Here is a 5,691-nt window from a genome sequence, read left to right as displayed (position 1 = left end):
CTCTACCGACCGTGAAGGTTCATCATCTTTCGTCGATGCGCTATGGTGCGTGACATTTCCCTCCTCGCAGACGAAGTCCGTCGGGCGAGCTAAATAGACCATCTGGAATGAAACCGCTTGAGGTGGGCGGCATGCACCACCTGAGACTGGCGTGATCGTCGACTACTTGCAGTTAGGCGTGCTATAATGTAGTTCAAGTCACTGATGCACAACACAACAAACGGTCCAGTGTAGTGTGTCCGCAGTTTCTGACAAAGACCACGCTTACGTAGAGGTGTCCACAACCTCACAATGTCACCAGGAACATAAGAAACTTGTTGAGGTCGCGCGTCGTGGCGGTTCTTAGAACGCTCTTGCATAGATAAAATTCGAACGCAGGCAAGCTGGCGAGCTTCTTCAGCTCTGCAGAGCGTGGTAGCAAGAGAAGGTTCATCATGTATGAAAAATGGCAGTATGGTGTCGAGGCCACAGCGAGGCGAGCGAGCATAGAGAAGGTAGAAGGGGTTGTAGCCTGTTGTCTCATGTTGCGCTGTGTTGTATGCATGAGAAATGAATGGTAGAACGCCATCCCAATCCTTATTATCTTCACCGACATACATAGCCAACATGGTGGTAAGCGTCCGATTAGTGAGTTCTACCACACCGTTCGTTTGGGGATGATATGGTGGGGAGTGGCGAAAACTGCAGGCGCTGAGGCGAAGTTCTTTAACAATGTCCGCTGTGAATTGGCGTCCACGGTCACTAATGATGACTGCAGGAGGGCCGTGCCGAAGAATGACGAATCGAAGTAAGAATTGAGATACTTTAGACGCAGTAGCGGATGGTATCGCGTCTGTCTCACAATAACGGGTTAAATAATCTACGTACACAAGAATCCATAGGTTTCCTTTAGAGGACCGCGAGAAAGGTCCAAGAAGATCAATTCCAACTCGCTCAAACGGGGGTGTTGGAGGTGTGACTGGCCGCAGTTTGCCCGGTGGACTTGAAGTCGGCAGCTTAAAACGCTGTCATTGCACGCAGCTGGCTACATATCACTCGATCGTTGAACGCATCTTCGGCCAGTAAAATCGTTGCTGTGTGCGGTGGAATGTTCAGGCCACTCCCAAGTGCCCAGACGTGGCGTCATCATGCATCATTTCTAGAACTGTGATGCGTAGGCTTTCCGGAATGACAAGAAGCATGCGTGCTCCCCCAGAGGCGAAATTCTTCTTGTAAAGCACTCCTTCGTGAATGATAAAAGTTTTTTTCGTAGGACCTTTGGTGGAATCAAACAAAGAGGTTAATGCTTGGTTTTTGCGTTGCTCGGTTCTGAAAACTCGAAGATCGGGGAAGGTTTGCGAAAGTGGAGCCAAATATTCATCGAAGTTGTCTGCGTTGTCCTCAGTCGTTTGAAGCGGCAAACGCGAAAGACAATCAGCATCTGAGTGTTTATGGCCGCTTTTATGCACCAAAGTAAAATTAAACTCTTGTAGGCGCAAAGCTCATCGAGCGAGCCGCCCACAGGTGTCGCTAAGGCTAACGAGCCAGCAAAGTGAATGATGGTCGGTCACGACGGTGAAAGCATTCCCCTACAGATAGGAGCGGAAGCGCTGTATAGCGAAAACAGTGGCGAGACATTCTTGCTCAGTAACCGTGTAATTTCTTTCGCACTTACTCAACGAGCGGCTGGCATATGCTATGACGTGCTGATCACGGCCGTGGCGTTGTATAAGAACAGCGCCGATACCGATACCACTTGCGTCAGTGTGTACTTCAATTGGAGCTGACGGGCAGAAGTGCATGGCGTAGGATGGAGCACGAGGTCAAACAAATTTGAGATGACGGAAAGCTACGTCACATTCGCTGGTCCAATTGAATGCTGCATCTTTATGCAGCAGACACGTGAGAGGGTAAGCGATTTCTGCAAACCTTGGTATAAAGCGTCGAAAGTACGAGCACATACCTAAAAAGCTATGCAGCTCTTTTACGAGTTGGGACACCTTAGAACTTTTGACAGCTTCAATTTTTGGGGGACCTGGTCGAACGCCTTCTTTGTCAACTAGCTAAGTGACCAATAACAATTGTTACACGATCCCCAAAATGACACTTCTTCGAATTCAGTATAAGTCCACCTCGTTTCATGCAATCAAGCGCGTGATCCAGACGACTGTTGTGCTCACGAAATGTTTTACCAAAAATTAAGACGTCGTCCAAATAACATAAACAAATTTGCCATTTTAGTCCACGCAGGATTGTATCCATGAACCGCTTGAATGTGGCAGGCGCATTACATAATCCAAAAGGCATAACATTGAATTCATAGAGACCGTCTGGTGTTAGAAATGCCGTTTTCTCTTTATCTGCAGTATGCATGGGAATTTGCCAGTAGCCTGATCTCAAATCAATAAACGAAAAGTACGAAGCTGAGTGCAGACAGTCTATTGCATCGTCTATACGTGGAAGTGGGTAGACATCTTTCTTTGTTACTGTATTTAAGCGACGGTATTCAACACAAAACCTTCATGTGCCATCTTTCTTTCTTAAAAGGATAACTGGAGCTGCCCAAGGACTAGAAGATTCTCGAATAATTCCGCGCTTTAGCATTTCTTGAACTTGATCATCGATTACCTTACGTTCAGCTGTTGAGACTCGATATGGCTTCTGGCGTATCGGATCGAGGTGCGGACCCGGTGTTGATCGTGTGATGAATACGACTGGTAGGCAGCGGTGTTGAGTCGTCCTTGGCAAAGTCGAACATTGACACGTGCTTCAGAAGTAGTTCCATTAGAATGCGACGCTCGGATGTTGAAATAGACTAATTAATCATTACCTGAACTTCGGTCTCTATAACTGATTGCACGTGCTGCTCTGTGACAGAGCTTTTTAATGCCGCGACGGAACCTGAGACGCCTTTCTCGAAACGGGCGAGTTTTAGACCTCGAGGCAACACAGCTGGCTCTTCAGAGTGGTTGACTGTCCACTGCTCAGTGCGGCCTCTAGTCACGGGAACTACGCAATGAGGCACGAGGATATTCTTCTTAGAGCAGGTGAGTGTTGGTTCTACTACAACTTCAAACGATTCAAGTTGATTGCGAATAGAGAAAACCCGCACGAATGCTGCTGATAAAGCTGGTACAATGGTGTCTTCTTCCACCGCAAATGCCCCAAGCTCAGCTGTCGAATCATCCACAAGAGCCAAAAGTAGTGAAGAATTCAAATTAATTTCTCGCGTACGACAGTCTAAAGTTTGCCACACTCTTGCAGAAAATCAATCCCCAGAATCACATCATGCGTTGACCGAGGCAGCACTGCGAATTGAAGGCACTTGAAGGCACCAATAACGACATCTGAAGCACATATACCAAGCGGAACTAAAGGTTCATCACCACCGACACCACGGAATAACACTGCACAGTCACCACTGAACGTAACTTTCCGAACTAAACAGTTCTTAAAACTCACTCATTACAGATACTGTAGCACCAGTGTCCACAAGAGCCATTGCTCTCACACCATCAATAAACATTTCCAATTTGTTCTTTAGCATAAACACGGGTAGAGGTATGGACGTCATCGACTAGCTGGCGGCCTCACCTCCATCGGCAGAGCCTCATAGTTTTCCGGAGGTGGAGGGGAAGAACGACGTCGCGGGGAAGGTGACCGCCGCTGGCGCTGGTATGGCGGCGTCACATTGCGATGAGGTGCAGGTGATGAACTCCGCAAATGTGTCGAATGGTATGTGTCCCAAGCGGACATAGTCGGGGATCGCTGCTGTTCGGTGTGCAGTCGCCCGTGAATATTTGCCGGGGGTCCCTAGTCTTGAGCAGGGAAACTGCGGCGGCAATATCTAGCGACGTGCCTTGCAATGCCACACCTATAACATACAAGTTGAGGACGCCAGCGATCAGCATAAGAGTCCTGACTGACAAAGTCGCGACGTTGGTTGTAGCCAGGCTCTCGCTGCTGACGAACCACATCTGCAGGGTAGGCGGGCCTCCTTCCCGTCGGCTGGTGGACGTAACTTTGGGCAGTGTTGCTATACAATCGTCCATATCCGAAGCGCCTCTAGGTTGTATCCACGGAGTGGAAAGGGCGGCGACATCTGCCTGCGGTGCCCTACTGCGCCGCAGATATTCTTCACGGCAGATGGTGTCCCTGGACCTGGACAGTTCCTCACGCACCATTTCCCGTATCATATCAGCCATTGGAAGTGGAGAACATGCTTCAACACTGGCTACAGAGGTTACATTCGCCAGTCTTCCGAATTTAGGGGTAATTCGGCGTAACGTCAGAGTTTCAATTCTTCTGCAGTGTTTTATAACGTCGGCGGTGGTGTTCAGGCTGTCTTTGCTAATCAGGGAATTATAAACATCTTCAGCTATTTCTTTTAGGAGGTGCGGACTTTATCTTCTTCAAGCATACTGGGATTCACTAGCTTACACAGCTTTAAAATATCCTCGACGTAGGCAGTGCAAGTTTCTGCGGGTACTTGCGCCCGGTGAAGCAATGTCTGGTCCGTACGCCTCCTCTTTGCAGATTTGTCTCCAAAATTTTGCTTTATCTCGCTTGTGAAAGTACCCACTGTAGTTAGTGAGTCTTCATGATTGTCGAACCAGTCGGCAGCAGTGGTAACAAGGAAGAACATCACATTAGCTAGCTTAGTAGCGCGTTCCAGCGATTATATTTACTCACTCTTTCATAGTGTTTCAGCCACTCGTCAACGTCTTCATCAGGTTTTCCAAAAAATGTCCGGGGCTCTCGGTAGTGTGGCCAGTTCGCCGTCGATGGTCCCTGTTGCTCGGTATTGCCGTCTTCAGTTATGTCCAATGGCATTGGTGGCAAGCCAGTGATTCTACGGCTCCTTCGATAGGTGCAACGCTCCGTGGTCGATACCCCAAGCACCTCTCACCACAACTGTTACGTGCTTAGTACGCACAGGAGGTTTATTTGCAGAGGGATCGATGGAAGCAGAACCGCGTCTGCAAACGTCTTTCTGACCCTCGTTCTTCTTCCTCTATCGATCGTCCGAAGGTTCATCTTCTTCCGTCAACGTGCTATGGTCCGTGAGAATATATATACCGGGTGCCCCAGCTAACTTGAACCAAGGGCTACAAAATAATATATTTGAGGTAGGTCAGTGAAACCAGTTGCATACAATTGCTAGCCTCCTTGTGCTCCAGAGGCAATTTTTTGTTTTGCAATTACTTAATTAGTTAATTACGTTAATTTTTCTTACTAAATATTCGCCTTAGATCAAGAATGGGAGTTGGAAAGTTGTAGAGCACCTTCAGAAACCCCCATTCCATTATTTGCGATAAAGGAAGTCTCACTTGTACCTTTTTTTTCTAGGCTCAAAAGAAAGCCCGCGAAATACGAACAATACCACGTGACTAGCGCATTTGAGCGCCGCGATTGTGGTGCTCTCAGTCGTGGTTTGAGCTTGTTGAAACTTGCTGAAGGGGATGAGAGCTCTTCCCAGTTAATTTGCGGAAAATTAACAAAGTAGAAACGGTCAACGAGTTCGCGTCGCTCGCGCGCAAGTGTCCGAGCACAGTCCACAAATGCCTGCGCGCGAGGGGCCACTGTAATTGTTTACAACATATTGTCACGCCACTGACGACGAGGAAGGGTATATATATATATATATATATATATATATATATATATATATATATATATATATATATATATATATATATATATATATATATA

At 47.4% G+C, this 5,691-nt stretch overlaps 1 pseudogene; it reads right to left on the bottom strand.

Annotated features, from left to right (window-relative positions):
- Window positions 1-286: 286 nt before the first annotated feature.
- LOC146206714 (uncharacterized) lies at window positions 287-4,812 on the bottom strand (annotated as a pseudogene).
- Window positions 4,813-5,691: the final 879 nt, after the last annotated feature.

Source organism: Amblyomma maculatum, chromosome 1, assembly GCF_055883805.1.
Source record: "Amblyomma maculatum isolate TAMU_Amacu chromosome 1, ASM5588380v1, whole genome shotgun sequence".
Classification (NCBI taxonomy): Eukaryota; Metazoa; Arthropoda; class Arachnida; order Ixodida; family Ixodidae; genus Amblyomma; species Amblyomma maculatum.
This window is presented reverse-complemented; position numbering and strand designations above follow the sequence as displayed.